The sequence below is a fragment of the Bos taurus genome, chromosome 4, assembly GCF_002263795.3.
Source record: "Bos taurus isolate L1 Dominette 01449 registration number 42190680 breed Hereford chromosome 4, ARS-UCD2.0, whole genome shotgun sequence".
NCBI lineage: Eukaryota > Metazoa > Chordata > Mammalia > Artiodactyla > Bovidae > Bos > Bos taurus.
Window position 1 is genome coordinate 56022685 of NC_037331.1, and position 14640 is coordinate 56037324.

General features: G+C 38.8%; 1 protein-coding gene across 1 annotated transcript in view; it reads right to left on the reverse strand.

The window, feature by feature from the left end:
* Positions 1-14640, reverse strand: part of ZNF277 (zinc finger protein 277) — a 134306-nt gene that overhangs the window by 37582 nt on the left and 82084 nt on the right.

Consider the following 14640-nt stretch of genomic DNA (forward strand, 5'->3'; position numbering starts at 1 on the left):
AAAGACCAACATGTTGTCAGTTGGCTAGGGTTTGAACCACAGGACATCAGCCTGACTTCAGGAAGGGGAGGGGAATGGGAGTTTGAGTTCAATCATGTGGTCAGTGAGTCAATCAATCAAACTTAATGGAGTTTCAGCAAAAACTCTAGACACCAAAGCTCAGGTAAGGTTTCCTGAGTGTGTATTGTTATAATATAATACTGTGTGCATTGCTATACACTGATGTATCAGAAGAGCAATACATCCCTGGGGACGATGAAAGCTTTGTGTTTGGGGTTCTCCCAGAGCTCATCCTATATATCTCTCTGGCTGGTTCTGATTTGGACTTATTTCTACAATAAAATCTGTAATCATAAATGTAGGCTTTGTGAGTTATTATAGCAAACTAAAGGCAATGGCACCCCACTCTAGTATTCTTGCCTGGAAAATCCCATGGACGGAGGAGCCTGGTAGGCTGCAGTCCATGGGGTCGCTAAGAGTCGGACATGACTGAGCGACTTCACTTTCACTTTTCACTTTCATGCATTGGAGAAGGAAATGGCAATCCACTCCAGTGTTCTTGCCCGGAGAATCCCAGGGACGGGGGAGCCTGGTGGGCTGCCGTCTCTGGGGTCACACAGAGTCGGACACGACTGAAGTGACTTAGCAGAAGCAGCAGCAATGAACCTGAGGGGGCATGGTGGGAACCTCTTGAATTTGCAGTCAGCTGGTTAGAAGTGAAGGCAGCCTACGGAGCCCGAAATTGTGGCTGCTGTTTGAAGAGAGGATAGTCTTGTGAAGTCTGGCTTAACTCTGGGAAGTCAGAAGCCATTAATAAGTATATTATGTGATAGAATGGGCAATATACTTAGAATGTGTATGTGTGTTAGTCGCTCAGTCGTGTCTGACTCTTTGTGACCCCACGGACTGTAGCCCACCAGCCTTCTCTGTCCATGGAAATCCCCAGGGAAGAATACTGGAATGGATTGCCGTTCCCTTCTCCAGAAGAACTTCCCAACCCAGAGACTGAACCCTGGTCCCCTACATCACAGGCAGGTTCTTTTACCTTTTGAGCTACAGTGAAGTCCATATACTTAGAACAAATAGACCAAACAAGATAGACTGTGTCTCATATTGATTCTCCAAAGCCAGCTCTCATGCCAAAGCATATCCCAAAACTTAGTGAGAGCAATGCTGAGGGGCAGCAATGCAGAGGGGTACAATAGATAGCTGTTTCCTTCTGACTGGAGGTTGACAGTTTAAGACTTCCTAGAAAAACTGTGACCTTCCTCAAAAAAATTTTCCCTGAACATGGCTTTTATAAATATTGGTTGATAATATTCTCAACTTTGTCCTTCCAATCAAGTAGCTTGACTGTTGTTTTTCTAAGCTCTGACTTGGATGCGCAGCCACTGGCCTTAGAAGGCAACTGGGAGACATCTGAGTTGACTCTGTCTTATAAAAGCTGCAGAGTCCTAAACATGAACAGGAGTTGACATGGGAAGTCATTTAATTCTTTGTCAAAAATGACTCAAGGAGACAGCCACACACTAGATAAGAGAGTCCCCTAAAAAATCATTTTTATTCCTCATCTCAGCCCCCAACACCAACTACTAGCCTCCAAAGTTGTACCTCATTTATCATGGTCACAATTTTTAACACAGATTAAAGTTTAAAGAAGGTGTCACCAGTTGCCCAGCCCTGATTTTGGTGGGGGGGTAAGTTGGGGGCTTGTCAGGAATGTACCCAAAGAACACCTGCCAAGGAGTGACATAATTTGTTGGCACATCCTCCAATGACAAACTTCCAGCAAAATGTATACCAAGGTACATTAAACATAGTAATTTACTAATATAATATTCACTGATAACTATGTCAAAAGGCCAAGATTAGATATTAAACAATAATAGGTTTTGGAATTTATTCATGACAACTAGTTAGTAAGGCCAATTGTCTCTTTTAGTAGACAAATACATATGTGTGCATATCTTTCCGAATTCTATGAAAAGAGGAGAAGCATCTACTTTAACCACAAGTGGCATTTAATCACTTAGAATTGATACTTTTGCACTGTGGTGTTGCAGAAGACTGTGGAGAGTCCCTTGCTGCAAGAAGATCAAACCAGTCAATCCTAAAGGAAATCAGTCCTGAACATTCATTGGAAGGACTGATGCTGAAGCTGAAACTCCAATACTTTGACCACCTGATGCAAAGAACCGACTCACTGGAAAAGACCATGATGCTGAAAAAGATTGAAGGCGGGAGGAGAAGGGGATGATAGAGGATGAGATGGTTGGATGGCACCACCGATGTGATGGACATGAGTTTGAGTAGGTTCTGGGAGTTAGTGATGGACAGGGAAGGCTGGTGTACTGCAGTCCATGGGGTCGCAAAGAGTCGACACGACTGAGCAACTGAAGTGAATTGAACTGAATCACTTAGATATTAATTAAAATAAAGCAGCAGCTGCTGTTGCTGCTAAGTCACTTCAGTCATGTCCGACTCTGTGCGACCCCATAGACGGCAGCCCACCAGGCTTCCCCGTCCCTGGGATGCTCCAGGCAAGAATACTGCAGAGGGAGGAAGAATTTCACTCTGCTTAGGGTGAAGAAAGCCACAAGAGAACATTCTTACAATGAAAGAAAGTTGGATTTAAAAAAAAAAAAAAAAAGACAAACCCCAAACAAAAACCCTGCACAACTTATTTTGACTCCAAGAAAGCTGAAGTCAAAAGGCAACCAGACAAACTGAATTCCAAAAGGTGACAAACTCTCTGACGAGAGGCAGGGATACAGGAACTATTTCACCTTTGGCAGAGCAAGAGATGAAAAGGGCAAGAAAGAAGAAAAGAGCTGAAATTTTAAAGAGCCCTGGGAGTCCTGGACATAAGGGGATCCAGCTCTTTTCCACAGGCTTCCATCAAGATCTCGGGAAAAACACTGGCAGTAGGGCAAAGACACATGAACAATGGCCCTTCCGTGGTGTGACAGTCACTCAGTCATGTTTGACTCTTTGTGCCCCCATGGATTATAGCCTGCCAGGCTCCTCTGTCCATGGAATTCTCCAGGCAAGAATACTGGAGTGGCTTGCCATTTCCTTCTCCAGGGGATCTTCCCAACCCAGGGATCAAACATGTGTCTTCTGCATTGCAGGCAGATTCTTTACCATCTGAATCACCAGGGAAGCCTACTAGTAACAGACATTTCTAAGTATAAAGACAAGTCAACTTAAAAAGTATCTGCAGATAACATGCTTGATTTTACCTTATAATCTGCAGACAATATATTAGAATATTTAATGAATCCATACACCTTTTTCAAAGGAATACCTGAAACAGAAGTAGCGATAAAGTTCTAAATGACAATCATCAATCAGATGAAATAATTTAGATGAAGCTTGTCTCTCTTGAAGAGATGAGGACTGGGCAAGTAGTCAGGAAGAAAATACAATGTGCTTTTAACTTTGTATGAAAAATAATGTTTAGTTCCCTGTTGCTTAACAGTTCTGTTTTTGTCACATACATGCTCTATTCAAATTACTGTCTGAATACTTTATTAAAACTCCGCTTCTGGCCTTTGTTTTCAAATCTGCTTGCTTCCTGGGACCTTGCTAGTTTCAGTCAGTTCTTTAGCTGCTGGCTGGGGGAGGGACCGCTGTACCACACTGATACAAAGCAGAGGTCTGCACTGCTGATGGATAGGGGCAGGGATACTAAGAAGTAAAACTAGAGTATTACTGAGTTCTTTCTGAGTGTACCAGAGTGTTTTGTGGTATAAGAGCTGGATATAAAGTCAGACCTGGAAGATCCTAACTTGGAAGTTTTTAAGCAAGTCTGACAGTGCATTTTTCTTAGAACGTTCAAGAAAGTTATAGGCATGTATTTTGGTATAAAAGGATTTAAATATAAAATAAAAAAAAAAACTTACAATGCTTAAAATTTACAGAGATGAAGGTATGTCTTTTTAAACTTGGGGCAGGTGTAGCCAGAAGCTGATGGAACAGCAGGGAAAGAAGGCAGATGGAGGAGATCCGCAGCACCAGCCTCAGCCCATTGTGCACACCTGGCTAAATCCAGGGCCCAGTAAAGGTCCACAGTATATTCACTTTTTGCTTACATGCTGGGATTATGAAAGATCCTCACAAGAAAAATGGATAAAACATTTGGATAAAATGTTTATCCATAAAAATGGATAAAACATGAGTGTTTGGGAATCTTTGAGGAGGAGATACCTTGAAGAAGAATAAATCCTGGAACAGTTTAGAATTTGTTTATGCTTTCAGCTACTGATTAAAGTTCAGGGTAAAAAACGAAGCAGTAGATGGTCAACAAAATGGAGGCTTAAAAGAAAACTAATAAAAATTCTTTTTAGGCAGATGCAGATAAAGGTCTGTACTGTTAATACAAATGAGTCACTAGCTTTCTTCTGAAGTAACTTGTTTTCAATACCAAAACCCAGACGGCATACCAAATGACAAAGCCCCTGATACACATATGGAACCCTGAGAAGCCTTTGCTCTTAAAGAGTGGGAACATTTGCTACTTCCAAGCACCGCACTGAGGATTCTGGATTGGCACTCCTTTGGGGAACAGACATCAAGGTATGAAGAATGGTATGTCAGCCATTGCTGGTAATAAAGAAAGCAATCAAAGAAGTCTGCTGCCTACTTCTTATTCTTCATCCCCCGTACCAACCAGAGCAAATGATTTGAAAATAACATGGATAGATCTATTTTTTGGTGAAAACAGGTGACATGGACACTTCAACTGGCTAAAACACACGCCATTTATTCAGCCAAGATTTCTTAAAAGTTAACTAAACATTTGGTTTTACACTGGGCATTGCAACCTATGACTTCTTCTTGTTCATAATTTCAAATTCAGAATAGGTTTAAATTTTTCCTACCCACTGAAAAAAGACTTCAGTAAATTAACCAGTCAACATAAGTTTTTAGTATCCACACTGTAACTGGTAGCTAAATCAATGCTCCACAGAAGGCAATTTTTCTTAAATCACTCCAGTCACCCATTTGAATTACTCTAAATATCTTTATGTTCCAGAAGCATTCCAAAGGCATTCATTAACCTATAGATCCATTTTAAAAGCTTATCTCGGATACAACCATCTCCAAAATCTCTTCCTTTCCCTTCAGAAAAGCCATGAGATTTTAGAGAAGAGCAATCCAAGTAGAATAAATAGTAAGTGGTGCTGGCTGGAGCTTCCTGTATCTGAGGAACAGAGACATGGCCAGTGAGATGGGCCACAGTGAGCAAAGAGAGTGGGCGAGGGAAACAGGTACCACCCTTTGAGATCTTGGTAAGGAGGCTGGATTTTTATTTTAAATAAATTTGAAAGTATCAGCAAGTTTTAATACTAGAGTTGTGAACTGGACACGTGAGTACTCAAAGAGTTATAGTAAAAGCATATTTTTTTTCTATCATACCCTTTATTTTATCTAACTCTCAAAATGAGAAAATTGAAGTATAAAAAGCTCAGTAACATTAATAATATAAGGATTAGGGGACAAGTACGTAACAAAGTAAAATGGAAACATGGACAAAATTTTATATATGATATTGATGTCCTGTTTCAACCACTTGCAGGACAGAATCTGCCTGTAACTTAAATATTTTAGAAACTCTCTGACTTGGGGTAAAGTAAAAAGCTACTTTTTACCAAAGAATTGCTCTCTTAAGTGTCAAAAATTGCTAGATAACCCTGGGAAAGACTAACCTGCCTGCCAGAATCTGATAATATAAGCATTAGAATTTATGTTAGCAATGTAACTCATGCAATATACTTAAAAACACATCTCTGCAGGTAAAGGCAGGAATAACTGCATTAAAACAAGGATTATCAAAGATACAATACAGTTCCTTAAATGTAAAAATCCAGTGTTCTCTGCATTTTGAGATGGTGAAAAGTTAAGTTTATGGCAACATCAAGATGTCTGAAATGATTAAGAAAATGCACGTCAATGACTAAATGAAGACAGTAAAACAAAAAAGCCAGGGAGAAATTTCTTAACTGGATGATGATACACACTCCTCCAAATCCATGAGATCTGATCTGACTAATATCTCACCTTTTTGAAAGATATCAGTACCTCCCACCCTTTTTGAAACTGCAAAGATGAAGGCAATAACCATCTGTTTGGTACACAGGACACACTGTCAGTATTTTTCTCCTACTTTGAATCTCCATGAGGTGGCTTTTGAAGAGTAGGGAAGAGACAGGATAGTGAGAACATCTTTAAAACACTAACTAGAAGAGAAAAAAAATTATACAGCTTTAACCATTTACATGGAACAGATCATCACAATGAAAAAAAAGAGAAGTTGAACTACAGAACAAAAAATTGCAAGAGTTAAACACATGAGACATAGAAAAGCCCAATTTTTTTTTCTTAATTAATTAAATCGCTTAAAAATTCAAGACTTTATTTCTTATTGTATATACTACTTGGATTAACTACATTTCTTAATGAAAATTTTGTTTAAAAGATTTTTAATTAATTTGTTACAATATTGTTTCTGTTTTCTGTTTTGGATTTTTGGCCATGAGGTATATGGGATCTTAGCTGCCTAACTAGGGAATGAACCCAGACCCTCTGCATTGGAAGGTGAAGTCATAGCCACTGGACTGCCAGGGAAGTTTCTTAATTTCTATTTGCATTAAAGATATAAGGGACTCTACCCTACCTAGGCAAGAAAAGACAGACTTTAAAAAATTGAAAGGTGCTATGGGAAACTGTGAAATATGTACTTGCCTTTACACTAAAGAAGAGAGAGGCTATCAGCATGAATCAGTATAGTATTATCTACCTAAGAAAGTATTTTACTGGCTAAACTCAGGGTCAGGTATACCCTAAGATAGAAGAAATTTAAAAAACACATTATCTTCGAGTTTTAAAAGAAAATATAAGCAGCTTTTTGCTCGTGCTAAGTCACTTCAGTCATGTCTGACTCTTCGACCTTGTGGACTGTAGCCCGCCAGGCTCCTCTGTCCATGGGATTCTCCAGGTAAGAATACAAGAGTGGGTTGCCATGCCTTCCTCCAGGGATCTTCCTGACCCAGGGACTGAACTTGAGTCTCCTGCATTGCAGGCACACTCTTTAATGCTGGGCCACTGGGGAAGGCCATAAGTAGCTAGAAATTAGAATTTCTATTTACCACTGACCTAAGATAACAAGAAATTAGATGAAAAAAAATCTTAGCAATGGAAACAGAATACTACTATTTATTTCCCTGTTCATCCATTTTTATTAATTCTAAAAACTGTCTATTTTTAAAATGTTACATTTGCTTATAGAAGGAAGTTCCAATTTGATAAAGGATCCTGGTAAAGAATGGTGCTTGGGGTTGGAAAACAGGAGCTTGAGCTCTTTCATTCCTACTTAATACAGAACAGAACTGAGGCCTTGAGCACATCTCCTCGTATCTTCAAACTTGTTTTTCCATCTAAACAGAGATTATGGTATTACCTTAGTGATCTCATAGAGCCAATGTATGTACAAATTGCCATGTAAATTTTAAGTTCTTATTGAAATTCAAAGTGGTAAACTTTAGGATTCAGTTTAGTATTGTTTCAGACTGTGCTTATATTTGTTTCCTAAATGAAAACATTAACTAAAATGAAGGTTAATATCACTCAAAGGGCACTCAAGCTAACTTCATCTCTGTTGCATTGTTAATAATAATGTTATAATCAATGGGAAACATCTTATATTTGGGAAAGTTACTCTAGATGCAATTATAAAATTTATGCTACAAAGCTAGGAATTATGCAAGAAAGGTATAAATATATTTTACTTTAAAGTCACTGATATAATTTGATCCTTTATTAAAAATCTCTGAAAGCTATAATGAAAAGTGGCACAAGGGAGAAAAATTTTAGTGGGGATATATAATTTCATTTTGCTGTTTTACTGTGGGGTGGGGGAGGTGGGATATATGAAGTAGCATTAAAAATAACCACAACAAAAAAACCGTTTCTCTCCAGAGGAACAAATTGTTATATAGATTAAATTTTTCATAAAATATTTATAGTTGTCATGAATGACCTCTCAGGCTGACATTTATAATAGCGACAAAAAAAAAAAAAAAAAAAATCCACTTTGATGCAGCTAAATGCATGTTTCCCCTCATCCCAATTTAATTAAAAGTTATATCTTGCCCTGAGAACTTATGAGTGTCATTTATCTTCTACTGTGGGCAAATGTAAAAATACTAGTATTATTTTTTTTTATGCTTAAGTGAAAAGTGTATGCCATGATTAAGTATGTCTGCCTCAGCTATTTTATCTCTCTTCCTTTAATCTAGGAGATCTGAATATATGGCACTATAGAAATACCACACCAATACTTCAGGATCAAACTTAAGTTAATACTTTATGAACAAGGCTCAGAGAAAATACAAAACTGAACCTGACAGTCTCAACCATTAAAGAGGCATCTAATCCAGTAGGGAAGAAAGGTTTTTAAATAACTATAATTGAAAAGCCAAGTAAAATACTGTTATTAATAGAGTTTAGAAAAGGATATTAATTCTGACTGGCAGCATCAGGAAGTTTTTGTGGAAAGTGTGGTATTTGAGCAATGTCTTGAGGGGTATGTTATTTACACAGGTGGGGCTGGCATTCCTGATTGATGAAGCATATTCCTGAAAGCACCTAACATACAAGTAACTGTGAGATACGAGTGTTTTCACTAGAGTGCAGTCTCTAAAAGAGTAGGGGCTGTGGCTTATCTCACCCACTGCTGTATCAACAGCATTTGGAACAGGGTCTGGTGCAAGATAAATATTAAATAAATGAATGAATAAACTGGACCCTGGGTAAATGAAACAAAAAAAAAAAAATTGGAGAAAGATACTGGAAATGTAGTTTGAGCCCAGAAAAGCTTAAGAATATGTAGGTGAAAAAGACCACTGCAAGTTTTAGGAGGATAAAGTGATCTACTATGTGTTTTAATATTAAACTTTTAAAGGCAATGCCAATTGATTAGAGAGGTGATTCCATTTACAAGGTAACATAAAAGGTACCAGGAGCACAAAGAAAAGTATGGATACAGGACTCAGAGTTGGAACTGACAGGACTTGACAAATGACTGAGGTGTGCAAATGAGTTAAAGATAATTTCAGAAGTCTCCAAACTGAGTGACCAGGGAAATGGTGGTACCATTATGTAAGAAGAGGAAAACAAGCAAACTGCAAATTCTGGTTCAGAAAAAAACAAAGTCAGTTTTAGGCACATTAAAATTAAGGTGCCATTGATTCATATGGAAAAGTTCAACAAATTGGAAGTTAGAATTGGCATCTAGAGGTAAGCCAGCAAGAAAGCTGGAGATGAACTCAATCAATGGATATTGACTCTGACTGCCTATTTCTGTGGCAGCACCAAAATTTAAGCCATCAACACAGCAGTGGTATTTATAAGTGTGCATACAGGGACCTTGGAAAATGTACCCATTTAAAACAAAAGAGGGGAAAGGATTACTGGAAGAGATTAAGATAGAATGATGAGATCAAGGGAATATTTTTAAAGAAGGAAGCTAAAGGGAAGCAGGGGTACAAGCTATTCAAACCTTTAAGAATCTTTCCTAGTTCTGTCATTTTCCCTTCAGAGTATACATGAAAAAGTTCAAATAAATGTAAAGTAGGAGTCAAGCTCTTAAAAAAAAAAACAAACAAACCTAGGAACACAGACAAATCTTATACATGTCACAAGGAACCAGTGAGGTCTAGAAGCAAATGGAAAAAGGTGGATCATTTAGACTCTATATACCTCTGTTACTTGTTCAGAAACAATTTTTTTTAAAAATGAAGTTTGTAAAAAATACTAACATGAACTTAGCAGTATAGTGAGTATTACTGAAGGATATTTAAATACAAGACATAATTCCTGCCTCAAAGAAATTACAAAGCCATTTTGAACTAAGAGCAAATCATACAAAGGTATTTACACTAAATCCTTTCTTTAGAGTTCCAAATGAGAGAGCACAGATGAATGATACCAATGCAAGTCATCACTAATGCAAATCAGGAGGGCAAATGCCGCTCTGGTTTGAGGGTCCTCTCTCACAGATTTGAGACCCTACTGACACTGAGTTGAGATCATTCAAATATAGAATGGACTATATACCCATTACCATAAAGCAAGTTAATGGGTTTAAACTACATTTAAGTGCCTTTCAGGTATAGTATACCAATGCACACTATTTAAAGTGGTTAAAAAAGTGCTTGTCTTTTAACATCCTTACCATCATTTACTGTTACTCTTCTCAAATCTTGTTAACTTGATAGAAGTAAAAAGGTGTATTATTGCTTTGGTTGAAAGTTTTCATTTGATCATTTGGGTTTCTTTCTGCAAATGTCTGTTACTGATTTGTAGAGCTTGTTATACCTAAAAGACATCCTGTTGTCACTGCCAATTTCCAAAGTGACAGACTTTATTTTCTTGGACTCCAAAATCACTGCAGACAGTAACTGCAGCCATAGAATTAAAAGACACTTGCTCCTTGGAAGAAAAGTTATGACAAACCTAGAAAGAGTATTAAAAAGCAGAGACATCACTTTGCCAACAAAGGTCTATATAGTCAAGCTTTGGTTTTTCCAGTAGTCATGTATGGATGTGAGAGCTAGACCACAGAAAAGGTTGAACGCCAAAGAACTGATGCTTTCAAACTGTGGTGCTAGAGAGTACTCTTGAGAATCCCTTGGTCAGCAAGGGGATCAAACCAGTCAATCCTAAAGGAAATCAACACTGAATATTTATTGGAAGGATTGATGCTGAAACTGAAGTTCCAATACTTTGGCCACCTGATGCAAAGAGTCAACTCACTGAAAAGACCCTGATGCTGGGAAAGACTGACAGTAGAAGGAAAAAGGGCCAACAGTATGAGATGGTTGGATGGCATCACTGACTCAGTGGACATGAGTCTGAGTAAACTCCAGGAGACAGTGAAGGACAGGGAAGCCCGGTGTGTTGCGGTCCACGGGGTTGCAAAGAGTCAGACATGATGGAGCGACTGAACAACAACAGTATAGATCCACATGCATTTTCCTTCTTTTTCTACAACTCTTCAAATACCCAAATCAATCTCACTGTTAAGACACAATATTATTGTATTTTTTTTTTTTTTTTTTGGTCACACTGACGCTGTGAGGCATGTGGGGCCTTAGCTCCCCCACCAGGGATCAAACCCGTGCCCCCTGCATTGGGAGCATGAAGTCTTAACCACTGGAGCTCCAGGGAAGTTCCAGTATTATTGTTATTTGTACTATAGGCAACATTTACGAGTGCTTTCTACCTAACAGGTACTGTGGTAAATATATTACATGCATTATCTCACTTAATCTTCACAAGCCCTATGTTCTGTCATTATCTCCATTCCTGAGATATTTGCCTTTATTTCTCTAGATTCTACACTCTCTAATGACATGAATTACACCTTGTATAAACATCTAGTTAAGTTGGAATTCAGTGAATATGCAAGTATGTATGAACTGACTTCATAATTTTTTTCCTTTTAAGCTGCCATAATGTTCACTTTCATCAAATTTACTACTTTGTCAGAGTATAAAGTTGCTAAAAAGAAGGGATATTGTGATTTGTCATCAGATCAGATCAGATCAGTCGCTCAGTCGTGTCTGACTCTTTGCGGCCCCATGAATCGCAGCACAACAGGCCTCCCTGTCCATCACCAACTCCCAGAATTTACTAAGACTCAAGTCCATCGAGTCAGTGATGCCATCCAGCTATTTCATCCTCTGTCGTCCCCTTCTCCTCCTGCCCCCAGTGTATTTGGCTTTAGTCCCCATTTCTGGTACTTAGCTCCTAAAATGCTGAGAGCCATAGAGTTTCTTGTTATGTTAATGAACTGACTTTTGGAGAACACATAGGCAATTTAAGGATGAAGGTCTACCATGTGATTTTGAAGGTTGAAACTTCATTGCCCTCAATGGCCAATGATTGATTAAATACGCCTAGTATTTAATGAGGTTTTTATAAAAACCCAAGCACTACCTGGGAAGTCTACCATAAAGGCCCAAAAGGACATGGTTCAGAGAGCCTCCAGGCTAATGAATCAGAACATGTCTACATGCTGCCTTGCACGTGTGCACGCTCAGTCGCTCAGTCATGTCCAGCATTTTGCCACCACAAGGACTCTAGCCCATTAGGCTCCTGTGTCCATGAGATTTTCCTGGCAAGAATGCAGGCATGAGTTGCCATTTTCTCCAGGGGATCTTCCTGACCCAGGGATTGAACCTACATCTCCTGAACTGCAGGCAGATTCTTTACCACTGAGCCACCTCAACATGCTGCCTTGGTGGGCCTCAGATTTCATGGGGACAGAGCTTCTTTGGTATCTCACCCTAAGTATCTTTTCATCTGGATGTCAGTCCACATTCATTAGCATGCTTTGTATCATTACCAGTAATCTAGTGAGTAAACTAGCTTCCTGAGTTCTGTGAACCAAAACCAAGGAAGGTGGGTGGTCGTGAGAGCCATTTTATAGAGGTTTGTAGCCAGTTGGTCAGAAGTACAGGGAACAACCTTGATTTGTGAATGGTATATGAAGTAGATATATAAAGAATGTTCAAACCACCGTACAATTACAGTCATTTCACATGCCAGCAAAGTAATGCTCAAAATTCTCCAAGCTAGGCTTCAACAGTATGTGAACCAAGAACTCCCAGATGTTCAAGCTGGATTGAGAAAAGGCAGAGAGAGGAACCAGAGATCAAATTTCCAGCATCTGTTGTATCATAGAAAAAGCAAGAGAATTCCAGAAAAACAACTACTTCTGCTTCACTGACTATGCTAAAGCCTTTGACTGTATGGATCACAACAAACTGTGGAAAATTCTTCAAGAGATGGGAATACCAGACCACCTGACCTGCCTCCTGAGAAACCTGTATGCAGGTCAAGGAGCAACAGTTAGAACCAAATATGGAACAACAGACTGGTCCCAAATAGGAAAAGGAGTACGTCAAGGCCGTATATTGTCACCTTGCTTATTTAACTTAAATGCAGAGTACATCATGAGAAATGTTGGGCTGGATGAAACACAAGCTGGAATCAAGACTGCCAGGAGAAATATCAGAAAACCTCAGCTATGCAGATGACATAACCCTTATGGCAGAAAGCAAAGAAGAACTAAAGAGCCTGTTGATGAAAGTGAAAGAGGAGAGTGAAAAAGCTGGCTTAAAACTCAACATTCAAAAAATGAAGATCATGGCATCTGGTCCCATCACTTCACAGCAAATAGATGGGGAAACAATGGAAACAGTGACAGATTTTATTTTCTTGGACTCCAAAATCACTGCAGATAGTGACTGCAGCCATGAAATTAAAAGACACTTGCTTCCTGGAAGAAAAGCTATGACAAACCTAGAGAACATATTAACAAGCAGAGACATTCCTTTGCCAACAAAGATCCATCTAATCAAGGCTACGGTTTTTCCAGCAGTCATGTATGGATATGAGAGTTGGACCATAAAGAAAGCTGAGCACTGAAGAACTGATACTTTTAAACTGTGGTGTTGGAGAAGACTATAGAGTCCTTTGGACAGCAAGGAGATCAAACCAGTCAATCCTGAAGGAAATCAACCCTAAATATTCATTGGAAGGACTGATGCTGCAGCTGAAGCTCCAATACTTTGGTCACCTGATGTGAAGAGCTGATTCTTTGGAAAAGACCCTGATGCTGGGAAAGACAGAAGGCAGAAGGAGAAGAGGGCACCAGAGGAGATGGTTGGATGGCATCACTGATTCAATGGATATGAGTTTGAGCAAGATGGTGAAGGACAGGGAAGCCTGGTATGCTGCGGCCCACGGGGTCGCAAGGCGTCAACTGAGGGACTGAACGACATATGAAGTGGGTGTCAGTCTTTCAGGTCTGAGCCCTTAACCTGTGGCATCTGATGCTATCTTTGGATAGACAATGTCAGGATTGAGTTGTATTGTATCAACAGAATATCCAGCTGATGTCAGAGAATTGCTTGGTGGTGTGAGGAAAGAGCCCATATGCTGAAGCTGGTGTCAGAGTCTTAAAAGGTTATCTCAGTTTTATAGATGCACAGATTTCTGGAAACTTGAATCTATCTACAGGCATACTGTAGTAACTCAGTACTGTGTACTGAGTAACAGTAAGTGCCGAAGTAGTAGTTTAAGTTCTTATAAAAAAACCTATACATGTACTAAGATTATGACAGCTGATTATTCTTAAGACCACTGTAAGAGTGAAAAAATTCATGGAAATAAAAAATTGTGAATAAGTACTACCAAACAAAATTCATAAAATGATAGCAAATTTATCCTGATTCTGCAGATTTCTTATATATTACAATACAGAAAGAACAGAAGTCCTCTTTCTTCATTGGGTTTGTTGCTACAGGAAAAGCATAATTTTTCTTATATATAAATCAATATCCAACAATAACATCTCTGCTTATGGGAGAAATAAACAGCTGGGATGTTTACAAAATATAATGTGCTTCAGGGGACTTTCTCAAATCATATGACTTTAGTAGACAGAAATTATTTTCCTCTTAGATCTCTTGAGGATTTAGCAGAAATACTGAAATCATAACTTTCTCTTACAACATATCTAGCCAAGTCCAAAGATACAGGGAACACTTCAGTAAATACTAAAAAAAG